This window comes from Triticum aestivum, chromosome 1A (genome assembly GCF_018294505.1).
Source record: "Triticum aestivum cultivar Chinese Spring chromosome 1A, IWGSC CS RefSeq v2.1, whole genome shotgun sequence".
Classification (NCBI taxonomy): Eukaryota; Viridiplantae; Streptophyta; class Magnoliopsida; order Poales; family Poaceae; genus Triticum; species Triticum aestivum.
Genome location: NC_057794.1, coordinates 138,063,432 through 138,077,107, shown reverse-complemented (window position 1 = coordinate 138,077,107; position 13,676 = coordinate 138,063,432).

Genomic DNA, 13,676 nt, shown 5'->3' with positions numbered 1-13,676 from the left:
TAAATAGACCCCCCATTCATCCTAGCTAGGGTTAGCGTTGGTTTAGCTCATACTTCGAGATAGAGCTTCGCTCATCCATACCGATCTTCTCCTCGAGAGAGACTGCGGCCCCTCTTCAGAGAAGATCAACTTGGATTCAAGACCCCCTCTTGGGCGGCCCCATCAAGACCTCCTTCTAGGAGAAGAACCGGTTACTTGTATCGTTCTTTGTTGACCTTGGATCATCGTGTATCTGTTTGTGTTTCGGGGATCTAGCACATGTGTGATCTATTTCTTGTTGGTTGAGTGTTTCTCTTGTGTTTCCCCTCGTTTTCCCCCTCGTGTTCTTCGTGTTCCTCGTAGGGATCCGCTCCTTTCGTGAAAGATCGGCCATCTAGGGTTCCACCCTACATCACCATCTTTCACCAATAGCCGTCGGATCTAGATCTGACGCATACAAACCAAGCTTCTCCATTTTTACAAAAAGATGCCCGCACTTGTTCCCTATTTACAAACAACTCCTTGTCTCTCAGAATCAGCCTCATCTCCTCCCCACCGCATCTAGGAGTAGAAGCCCGTGGAAAAATCTGGCGCGATGGCCGCTGCCGGAGCCGTCCACCCCCAATCTTGGTGTTCCGTGCAATGCACGGGCATCTATGCACGTGAAATTATGTCGAACAGGGCTAGTTGTAAGCAGGCTAGCTCTACAGCCATGATGATAGTGACTGCAGACGGTGAGGCTGACTATGGTATGCCGAACATGGCACCTATACTCAGGTGTCATCTCCGGCGCAGGGTCTTGTCACTTCACTGTGAGGAGCAGCACGTAATAATTTAACCAACGGATATTCACTGTGAGGAACTGCCTTTGGGTGAATGACACGTGGCCCCAGGGGGTGGCTGGCCCACCTATCATACAACCAAAGGCAGGTGCAGTAGAGGGCCGAGGAGTAGTACAAAATCCTACGCACCTACGCACACTAACCTAGGGCTGAGTGATCACTCGAATCGCAAGATCAGTTGACTAGAAGCTACGCTAGACCCATGGAGGCGATGAGCGCGAGCATCAGCCGGCTATGCCAGATGGTCCACGACGCCGGCCTGTGGCTCGGCACCGAGGAACGTCTCTAGGTAGTATTGCTTGAGGCCGCCAGGGCGAGGGGTCGCTTGGACGACAGCTTCATCTCCTTGTTCGACGAGGTCCTCGTCGGTTTCCTCGACAAGTTCACCATCGTCAAGAAGCTTGCGGACGACTTTGACATAAGCCTCCAGCCGACGCGCCCAGGCTCTATGATGCCCGCCACCCTCAATGGCCACTATGGTAACAACCTCTTCGACGCACTGGTGGCCCTGCGACTGCCCGCCGTCGCGCCGGAGAATGTCCACCTCGAGGTCACGCTCGTCGCGCAGTGCCTGGCACAGCAAGACACCATCGACATAATCACCCACGTCTACGCGCAAATCGTCCACAAGGACTACTACATGCAAGAGGAGGACGATAGGACGCTGGCCTTCTTGGAGCGCAGGGCAACCTTGGACGGCACTGTTCAGAAGCACGTTGAGCTCGCAGCCAACATCGTTGCTCCTCACACGTCGGTTGGTGACCCGGCGCACTAGGGCGAGAGGATGTCATTGACCGTTGATGGATCCATATGTATTTTTATCTTTCCGTCAAATCCATCTAGTAGTATATGATACTACAGTAATTATCTTAACTTCCGCATCAACTTCATAATTTTCATACGTACTCCATGCATGAACAGCGCCAGAACCAAACATCTCATTACTCTAGGCAAAATCGTTATTTTCTATCTATTGGTCGCGCCATGGAGTAGAACCAAATTTTACAAGTTATGAGTTCAGAAGGAAAAGCCTGGCGTGTTCGTGTCGCACCCCCACATGGTTGGTCCGGCACGTCGCTCAAGCGGGAATGCGTGCGGTGTTGCATTTTCACTTACAAGTGGGACCGCAGTTGAGCAAACTGACTATCGGCAAACCCCCACCCCGCCCACCGGGTGATGGTTGGGAGAAGAGATGGTTGTAGCATGGACTCCAAGAAAATTGGTGTCGGATGGGACTCGTGTGGGTGGCGTGTGCCGTACTGCTAGACGTGAATGCTAGTTATGGCCCATGCCACCCCACTATATCGAGCCTATATCGAGGTATGTAGAACAAATTTCCTGCAGTCTGTGCTCAGCCCTCCTCTATATCTCTTCTCAGCCGGCCAGCGGACGCGCGGAGCCCGTCGTCTGTTTGCTCACATGCGGCCCCACATGTCAGTGAAAACGCAAGAGGACCCACTAAACCTGCACATCTTTCACCTCGACGTGCTGGTGATGAAAAACAAATCCAATAAAGATCTTCGGTGGCCGCTTTTGGAGTTACTCAAGAGTAGTAAGATTCTATTTACAGTTTAACCCAAGATGCACATCTCGTGGCTTCAACTACCACTCTATTTTCTTTCATGACATGACCTGGATGTTGGATGTCCCACGTGTCGGCAAAAGGAGGAAGAACCCGACCAAATCTTCGATTCTACTCTCGGATGAGATTAGTGCACTTGTTGATACTCCTACTAGAATAGAGGCTAGACATGAGACTAGATGCGAGGAAGCAACGTCTACTTCTTTACACTCGAAGAAGAAAGAAGCACGCAAGATCGAGCCTCCGCAGATCAACAATGAATGCATAGAGAAGGCACTAATCCAACTTACAGGAGTAGTAAAATGTATTCTTGTGGTTCTTGTTTTCTTTGGTCTTGCTTTTCTAGTCAAAATTATCGTTGGAGTTCATGCAAAACGGAGTTGCGATTGGGGTCGTGCGTTGGAGTTGGCCTTACAAGTGGGACAACAGTTAAGGAAACCGACTATTGGCAAACCCCCACCTCGCCCGCCGCACGATGGCTGAAGTTAGAGAAATGACGAGGTTGAAGATATTGCTCTAGCACGGACTCCATGAAATAATATGGTGTCAGATGGATGTCATGGTGGTGGCATGTGCCGTACTCCTGGACGTGAATGCTTGTTCTGGCCCATGCCACCCTACTACTCCTACTACTTACTCCTACTATATAGTACTAGTATCTAGGATTCGAGGTGCTGGTTACGTACAGCGAACACATTAACATATGGCTACAGTAAAAACACCCGCCCGACGCGCGAAGCATGTGAAGCTAGTACAAATAGTGTACTACTATTGTTGATTGGCCTCATCCAATAACCTGTTGCAATGCACGTACAATTATGTATTCGGAAAATATTTTTTTGCCTCGTCGCACCACTCACTCAGAGAAGCGACTCGAAAGCCATTCATAAATTTAGTAAGTTTATCACACGCATATCATTTTATTACATACAACAGGTCATCAACCCACATCAACAACGAGGATACATTATAAATACTAAAGTTTTCACCACACAACAAATAACAAGCCATGAAATGAACTTCAACTCAACCATTCCATGACGTTGGAAATGCTTGCTTTGAGCCATAAGTGATTCTCTGGGACGGGCCATCCGTTGTCGATCTGGAGACCAACGCAGGACCGATCATCCAGGCTAAAGCGGCCTACTATATCAGTACCAGGGTAGGGAACCACCCAAATATCCGAGGTATAGACACAGTTGCTTCTCATAAATGTGTCAACAGCAGTTGGATCGCCTTTCACCATCATCGGATAGTTTTGTCCAAGGAAGAGCGAGTTTTCTCCAAGACTATCAATTTTGTGCCAGGGAGAAGGAGTTGGCGCTAGCACACCAGTATCCATCCCGAATACCATGCAACGAGTGTTGGAATAGGTCTGGAGAGTGCGACCATGGGAGACATCTGCTTCCTTAGCAGTAACATCATCAGTGGGCTGTATACACACAAGAAGAGGTGATCCATCGGAATTAGTTGCCAGGCGCTACAGAGTATATGGGCACTGCTCATCCTCATGCTCATGATCATCACCATCGGCATCTCCCCCTTCGTTATAAAAATTTTCAAGTATAGGTGGTGGGATGTTCACAGGACCTTGGAAACACAAGAAGAAGGTTAATTAGTAAAGGGAAACTTGCTAACCCGCATGCATGTGGATGAAACAATTATAATTACGATGGAAGACAAACGTACCGAAACTACTAGGATGCCATGCAAAAACAGTGCCACGAGTGGTGGCAGCAAACACAAGGCCCTCGTATTGAATTGCATCACAGTACTCATCCGTGTACAGAAACTGATTTTTGAGCAATATCCATCGAGTCGAACCACGAAGGACGGCAACAAGCTTGTCAAACATAGCAACAACTTGATAGTTGTTGTAATTCCAAGAGCGGTTGGGAACTCGACAAATTGCTATTTTCCATAGAAGACAGTCACCATGATCGTATTTGAATGTGCGTACATTACTGGTGTGCTCAACCTCTGGGCAGTGTGCTGAGATTTTTGGAAGTGGAACCCGGTGACGAGTGTACACATTCACAAGTTCCCACTCGCAGTTGGACCCAATGTAAACAACCCAATCTCCATGTGCGCCCGCCCAAGCCTTGCCCTCAAGCGATGGCATCTTAACATCATACGTATCATTATCAAGCGGCATCAACTGGCACAGGGCGAGGCCTCCATCGTGCCGGCGCCAGTCATCAGGGTCACGGCGAAGAAGATAGGGGAGATCAAACTGCTCCTTGACTCTTGGGTTCTTTGTAATGATGTTATTAGTTGAGTTGAGAATGGGCTTGAACGAACCTGCCATGCTAGCCGAGGTGACGACGTCGCACCGATCAATGAGTTCCTCCACCACGTCATTTTTCGGATCGGGGCAAGAATAACGGGGTCGTTTCCGGCCTGTTCCCTCCATGGAGAAGATGATCGAACAATGGGAGAAGAAAGGGTGAAGGGCTGAAGGAAAATGGTGGAAGGAGAGGAAGAGCGTGCGACAGCAGTTCCAAATCGAGAGGGAAAGGCGAAGAGTCGGTGGACGGTTGCGAGTTTGCCACGGTTCATGAAGAGGCGCCCCGGCCTACACGTCCGTTCGAAAATACTCCTACTACTCACCGTCGTCTCACTGATATGTTGGAACGGGACCACATGTCAATGAAACATGGTGTGTAATTTCTCGTGCAAAATGCGATCTGGTCGCGTTGGCCCGAGGTGCCGCATTAGTTATCGACCTTTATTTTTTTAATGGCGTGCCGATTAGTTTTGAAGCACGACTAACTGGTACTGTACGTGGAGAGGATGACAGCAGGGACCCGCCAAGGTCATGGCAGTACACAAGCAAGTGCCTCCTTATTTCAAGCCAATAAAAAAATGGCTCCTCCTAGTGGATTTCTGACATCTGGGTCCCATGCCATTGTCAACGTAGTCAATAAACGAGAGAATTGCACAACGAGCAGCTCACACCAGGGACCCAGCAGCTCGCCCAGTTATTTTTGTTTTGGGTTAATTTGATAAATGCCACTCCAAATCTGGTGTATCCGAGAAATGCCATTGCAATTTCCAAACTTTGAAAAATGCCATTTCATGCCATTTCTAGTGGCATTTTTTGAAGTCTGGAGTGGCATTTTTCAAAGTTTGCAAACTGCAGTGGCGTTTTTCAAAGTTTGCAAAAATTGCAGTGGCATTTTTCAAAATTTGGAAATTGCAGTGGCATTTTTATGAATCGCCATAATTGGAGTGGCATTTATCTAATTTGTTTTTGAGACGGAAGCAGGGTGTCAACTGGGCTGTGCGGGACACTCTGGCCTGTCTAGACAGCCTTTTCTTTTATGTTTACCACAGACCAGCCCAGTAGTTTTTTTTCTTTCTGAAAATGGCTAGCCCAGTTCTTTTGTGATTTGTCAAGTAAGTCGCTTTATCAGGCCCGCTGGGCTGCAAATATTTCAAGACGAGAAGAGCTTCATTCGGCTGGCCGAGTAAATGGCTTATTAGTAATGAGAAATGGGTTGTACATTTTTAAAACACATCAAATCGGCAGTTATTTTCAAATATCTTTTTTTATTTTGAGATTTTAAATTGCATTAATTTTTATGCATGGACAATTTATTGGATTTTATATTGATATACATTTATTTTAAAAATCAGTCTAAATGTGACTCGAAATTTCGGGATTAAAAACAGTTCAGACCGCACCGACATATGCAAAATTTCGTATAATTTTTTAACCGTGGCCACAATATGGGTTGTAATGCTAATATAAAGAATATGGGCTCCAAAAAAACCCGTAAGAATTAGCAAATGGGCTGTAAATTATTTGAAATAATGGCAGATGGGTTGTATGCTGTTTTCCACAGATGGCCTGTATACTGTTGGATGTCCATCCAACGGCCGTCGTGCTTCTTCAATCTCTGCTCTTCCTGCTCCAGCCGCTCAAACAAGCGCCGGCGGGACTGCCTGCTCCCTCCTCCCCGTGGCCGGCTGTGCTGCCGCGCAGGCCTCACCGCCCCACCGTACTCCCATTGCTGGCCTAGCCATCCCTCTACTCACCCACACCTGCTGTTATTCTCCGGCGACGGCAGACGAACCAGTAAACCCTCGTACAGTCGTACTCCCCTCCGCGTGGGAAACAAAAACAATGGCCGAGTCTTCCCTGCCTCCGTGTCATTCCCTTCCTAGGCCTCATCGTCGTCTATCGCCCTGGTGCTCTTGGCATGGCGTGGTCAGCGTGGTCAATGACCGACATGCATCTGAAGTGGACTGTACGTGGAGAGGCTGACAACTGGGTCCGCGGCCTCACGCAAGGAAATGCCTCCTTATTACGCGCAAAATAATGATTTCCTCCACCTGACATCTAGGACCCACCGAAACGGCCTCTGTATTTCGCGAAAAAATGTTACTGCCGCTGACAGCTCGGACCCACCAGCTATATCTTCGCACCCAAGGAAGTGCCTCCTTATTACGCACAAAAAAATGAATACTCCCCCTACTAGCTGGGACCCAGTATAGTGGGCCTACTAAGTTGACGGGGACGAAGGGCTTTGTCAACTTAGTCAATATGCACGATTCTAGCTCACTGACCATACGATGTCCATCCAACGGCTGTAGTGCTTCTTCAACCTCTGGTCTTCTTGCTCCAGCCGCCCAAAGCAGAGCCGGTCGTGCCGCCTGCTCCTGCCTCTCATGGTCGGCTATGCTGCCACGGAGGCCTCACCGCCCCCATACTACTCCCACCGCTGGCCAGGCCATCCCTCCACTCCACTCACCCACACCCCCTGTTATTCTGCGGTGACGGCAGCGTAGCCGAACCAGTGAACCCTCGTACTCCTCTCCGCGTGGGCATCCACTGCCGCGTCTTCCCTGGCTCTGCGTCATCCCCTTCCTAGGCCTCGCCGTCGTCCACCGCCGTGGTGCTGTCGGCGCAGCGTGGTCAATGCGGTTAATGACCGAATTCCATCGGAAGAATACTGTACGTGGAGAGGCTGACAGCTGGGTCCACGGCAGCCGCAAGGAAGTGCCTCCTTATTACACGGAAAATAATTATTCCTCCACCTCACAGCAGGGACCCACCGGACGCCCACTAGTATATCGTGAAATAAACGTTTGCCCCTAACTGTTGGGACCCACCCGACGGGCCACCATATTTCGCGAAATAAACATTCCCCCTGCTGTCAGCTCGGACCCACCGGAAATGCCTCCTTATTACGCACAAAAAATGAATACCCCCCTGCTAGCTGGGACCCACCTTAGTGGCAGGCTGACTTATGGGCCTACTAAGTTGATGGGGATGGACGGCTTTGTCAACTTAGTCAATATGCACGATTCTAGCTCCAGTGACCGTACGATGTCCATCCAACAGCCGTAGTGCTTCTTCAACCTCTGGTCTTCTTGCTCCAGCCGCCGAAAGCAGCGCCGGTCGTGCCTCGTGCTCCTGTCTCCTGTGGCCGGCTGCGATGCGGCGGAGGCCTCACCGCCCCCTACTACTCCCACCGCTGGCCAGGCCATCCCTCTACTCACCCACACCCCCTGTTATTCTGCGGCGACGACAGCCTCACACCGCAGCGAACCAGTGAACCCTCGTACTCCTCTACGCGTGGGCATCCACTGCCGCGTCTTCCCCGGCTCTGCGTCGTCCCCTTCCTAGGCCTCGTCGTCGTCCACCGCCCTGGTGCTCTCGGCGCGGCGTGCTCAACGTGGTCAAGGAACGACTTCCATCGGATGTGGACTGTACGTGGAGAGGCTGACAGCTGGGTCCACGGCCGCAGCAAGGAAGTGCCTCCTTATTACGTGCAAAATAATTATTCCTCCACCTGACAGCGGGGACCCACCGGATAGGCCACCAGTATTTTGTGAAAAAAATCGTTTCCCTCTGACTGCTGGGACCCACCGGACGGGCCACCATATTTCGCAAAAAAACGTCCCCCCCTCCCCCGCTGTCAGCTCGGACCCACCGGAAGTGCCTCCTTATTACGCTCAAAAAATGAATACTCCCCCGGCTAGCTGGGACCCACCTTGCTGGGAGGCTGACTTGTGGGCCTACTAAGTTGACGGGGACAAAGAGATTTGTCAACTTAGTCAATATGAACGATTCTAGCTCCAGTGACCGTACGATGTCCATCCAACGGCCGTAGTTCTTGTTCAACCTCTGGTCTTCTTGCTCCAGCCGCCCAAAGCAGCGCCGGTCGTGTCGCATACTCCTGCCTCCCGTGGCCGGCTGTGCTGCCGCAGAGGCCTCACTGCTCCCTACTATTCCCACCGCTGGCCAGGCCCTGCGGCGACGGCAGCCTCACACCGCAGCCGAACCAGTGAACCCTCGTAGTCCTCTCTGCACGGGCTTCCACTGTCGTGTCGTCCCCTTCCTAGGCCTCGCCGTCGTCCACCGTCGTGGTGCTCTCCGCGCGGCGTGGTCAACATGGTCAAGGAACGACTTCCATCGGAAGAGTACTGTACGTGGAGAGGCTGACAGCTGGGTACACGGCCACAGCCCAGTTTTTTGTGATTTGCCAAGTAAGTCGCTTTGTCAGACCTGTTGGGTTGCAAATCTTTCAAGACGAGGAGAGCTTTCATTTGGCTGGCCGAGAAAATGGCCCATCAGTAATGAGAAATGGGTTGTACATTTTTAAAACACATCAAACCGGCAATTAGTTTCAAATATCTTTTTTTTATTTCAAGATTTTAAATTACATTAATTTTTATGTGTGGAGAATTTTTTGGATTTTATATTGATATACATTTATTTTTAAAATCAGTTTGAATGTGAGTCGAAATTTTGGGATTAAAAACAGTTCGGACCGCACCGAAATATTCAAAATTTCGTATAATTTTTTAACCGTTGCCACAATATGGGTTGTAATGCTAACAAAAAGAATATGGGCTCCAAAAAAACCTTAAGAATTAGCAAATGGGCTGTAAATTATTAGAAATAATGGCAGATGGGCTGTATGCTGTTTTCCACAGATTTGAGGCTTTCCTAAAAAAAGGTTGACGCACAAGCACTGACTGTTGGATGTCCATCCAACGGCCATCGTGCTTCTTCAATCTCTGCTCTTCCTGCTCCAGCCGCTCAAACAAGCGCCAACGGGACTGCCTGCTCCCTCCTCCTCGCGGTCGGCTGTGCTGTTGTGCAGGCCTCACCGCCCGACCGTACTCCTATCGCTGGCCTAGCCATCCATCTACTCACCCACACCTGCTGTTATTCTCCGGCGATGGTAGACGAACCAGTAAACCCTCGTACAATCGTACTCCCCTCCGCGTGGGAAACAACTGCCGAGTCTTCCCTGCCTTCGTGTCATCCCCTTCCTAGGCCTCGCCGTCGTCCACCGCCCTGGTGCTCTCGGCGCGACATGGTCAACGTGGTCAAGGAACGACTTCCATCGAACGTGGACTGTACGTGGAGATGCTGACAGCTGGGTCCACGGCCGCAGCAAGGAAGTGCCTCCTTATTACGCGGAAAATAATGATTCCTCCACCTGATAGCTGGGACCCACCGGACGGGCCACTGTATTTTGCGAAAAAACGTTTCCCCCTGACTACTGGGACCCACTAGCTACATCTTCGCACGCAAGGAAGTGCGTCCGGGAAAAAAACGATTCGCCCCCTAACTGCTGGGACCCACCAGCTACATCTTCGCAGGCAAGGAAGTGCCTGATAGTCGGGACCCACCTGGTCGAAGCGTATGTAGCGTTGTCATTCTAGTCACGAACGTGTACGTACATACTGGTCGATATAGAGGCGTGCACGTGTCGTAGTAGAGGCACGCATGTATCGTAGTAGAGGCGCGCACATAGCACGTACACGTACGTACAGCGGCCAGGGTGCAAGAAAGAAAATACGGCCATGTATGTGTACATACGGGCGGGGTCTCGAACGCCTACTCACGCATACGTATGGACAGGGCTCGTGTACATGGCTGGGGCGAAATGGAGAAACAACATCGTCGTCGTGTTCATGGGAAGGCAACGGAATGCTTCGTGTTCATGGGGAGGCAACGGAATGCGCCGTGTTCATGGGGAGGCAACGGAATGCGTCGTGTTCATGGGGAGGCAACGGAATGCATTGTGTTCATCGGGAGGCAACGGAACGCGTGGGAGCCAACCGGCTGGGTCGGAACGGAATGTGTGGTCATGTTCATCGGGAGGGCTTGGACGGAACAGGCGATGGAAACGAGGCCTGGCGTACCGCACAACGGAGGAAACAGACCTCCTACGTTCGGAACGGGGTCCTGTTGATCGGGAGGGGTCTGGCGTATCGCAAAACGGAGGAAACGGACCTCCTACGGTCGAAACGGGGGTCTTATTCATCAGGAGGGGTGTGGCGTACCGCAAAACGGAGGAAACAGACTTTTATTGGAGCGCTACGGTCGAAACGGGGATCTTGTTCATCGGGAGGGGTGTGGCGTACCGCAAAACGAGACTCCATGGGATACTGTTCATCTCCACCGTCGACCCCCTCCAGCCTCCACGAGCTACTGTTCATCCATCGTCGACCTCCTCCAGCCTCCACCTGCGACTGTTCATCCACGGGCTCCTGTTCATCCAGCCTCCACCGCGCGCTAATCCACCGGCTACTGTTCAACCAGCCCTCTCCACGGGCTCCTGTTCAACCACCCCTCCATGGACTACTGTTCATCCTGCCCTCCACCATCTATTATTCATCCAGCCCTCCACGGGGTGGTCCTGTTCATCCAGCCCTCCACGGGGTCCTGTTCATCCAGCCCCAACCGGCTCGATCGATCGGGGTCCTGTTCATCTAGAGGCAACACCACGGGGTCCTGTTCATCCACCCCCACCGGGAACTGTTCATCCAACCCCCCTCCCGCAACGCTCACTGTTCATCTAGAGGCAGCATCGATCGGCTTCAGTTAGCAGCAGTAGCGAAGGAATCACTCGATCGGGTTCAGTTAACAGCCATCGATCGATCGCTCGGGTTCAGTAACACGTAGCCTGCAGTGCAATCGCTCGGGTTTAGTTAGAGCCCAACGCCTCGCTCGGGTTCAGTTAGAGCCAACGCCTCGCACACACGCGCGTACGTGTACGAGAGAAGCGCGCATCGCTCGGCCCCCGACCTCCCACCGTAACCGGGAACTCCCCGAAATTTTCCTCGCCCTTGCTTCTACCATGGTTTTTTCCGTCATGGACGGCCCAAAGAATGTCATGCAGCTGCGTCTTCGGCCCGCCCAGGACGAAAAGCCAATTTTTTGTCATAGAAGTAGGAGCCCACCACATCTATGATGACACCGAGTTTTGTCACAATTATCGTCATAGAAGTGTCATATGTATGACAGAAAAAAAATCGTTCGGCCCAAAATGTCACGGATGTGTCTTTTTTTTTGTAGTGAGAGGGAGAAGGAAAGAGAGGGGGCGCCGCCCCCTTCCTAGTCCAATTCAGACTTTCCATGGGGGGCGGCCAACCCTTGAGGCCCTTCTCTCCTTTCCCGTATGGCCCATTAAGGCCCACTACTTCCCTCGGCGAATTCCCGTAACTCTCCGGTACTCCGAAAAATACCCGAATCACTCGGAACCTTCCGATGTCCGAATATAGCCTTCCAATATATCAATCTTTATGTCTCGACCATTTTGAGACTCCTCGTCATGTGCGTGATCTCATCCGAGACTCCTAAAAACCTTTGGTACATCAAATCACATAACTCATAATACAAATCGTCATCGAACATTAAGCGTGCGGACCCTACGGGTTTTAGAACTATGTAGACATGATCGAGACACATCTCTGGTCAATAACCAATAGTGAAACCTGGATGCTCATATTGGCTCCTACATACTCTACGAAGATATTTATCGATTAAACCGCATAACAACATACATTGTTCCCTTTGTCATCGGTATGTTACTTGCCCGAGATTCGATCGTCGGTATCATCATACCTAGTTCAATCTCGTTACCGGAAAGTCTCTTTACTCGTTCCGTAATGCAACATCCCGCAACTAACTCATTAGTCACATTGCTTGCAAGGCTTATAGTGATGTGCATTACCGAGAGGGCCCAGAGATACCTCTTCGACAATCGGAGTGACAAATCCTAATCTCGATCTATGCCAACTCAACAAACACCATCGGAAACACCTGTAGAGCATCTTTATAATCACCCAGTTATGTTGTGATGTTTGATAGCACACAAGGTGTTCCTCCGGTATTCGGGAGTTGCATAATCTCATAGTCAGAGGAACATGTATAAGTCATGATGAAAGCAATAGCAATAAAACTAAACAATCATTTATGCTAACCTAACGGATGGGTCTTGTCCTTAAAATCATTCTCTAATGATGTGATCCCGTTCATCAAATGACAACACATGTCTATGGTCAGGAAACTTAACCATCTTTGATTAACGAGCTAGTCAAGTAGAGCATTCTAGGGACACTCTGTTTTGTCTTGTATTCATACATGTACTAAGTTTCCGGTTAATACAATTCTAGCGTGAATAATAAACATTTATCATGATATAAGGAAATATAAATAACAAATTTATTATTGCCTCTAGGGCATATTTCCTTCAAAAATTTGACGGATTTTGTGGATGGAAGGTGGAGAAAAGTGGGGAGAAGCTAGATCTACTCAAGACACAACGAATCCATGGATCAAAATCAAAAAAACATCATCAAACAAACAAATCACAAAAAAATTGGGGGCTATTTTTGGTGGGGATTTTCGAATTTAGGACGAAATCTAGCAAAAGAAGACTAGAAAACGGTGGGAGGGACTCCAAATACGTGATAAACGTGACTCATGATACCATATGATACGGGGCTAACCCAGTGTAGGCCGATCTTTCATGATTGGAGTGGATTCCCTCGAAGAATATGAAGAACACGGGGAAGAACGGGGAGAAATCACAAGGGGAAACACTCAAGAACAGGTCCAATCACACATCCACTAGACAATCAAACGCACAAGATCCAAAAGGTACATGAACAACAAAGGGAAAGATACAAGGTAAAGTTCATCCCAAATCCAAAGGAGATGGGGGCTTGAATCCTAGAAGGATCTTCTCCGTGAGGAGGTCTTGAATCCCTCGAGATCTTCTCCTAGATGGAGGTCTTGGCCTCCAATGGAGTACTCTCAAGAGTAGAGGTAGGTAGGAGAAAAGCTCACATACAAATGAGCTATCACTTTGCTAACCCTAACTAGAAGGAGGTGAAGGAGTATATATAGTCTAGGGCCACAAACGGGTAAGTGAGGAGGGGATACATGGGTCTTTGGCCCGGTTAGGCACGCGCAGGTGTCGGATGTCTGGTCTGGGGGCCAGATGTCCGGGGCTTCGGGA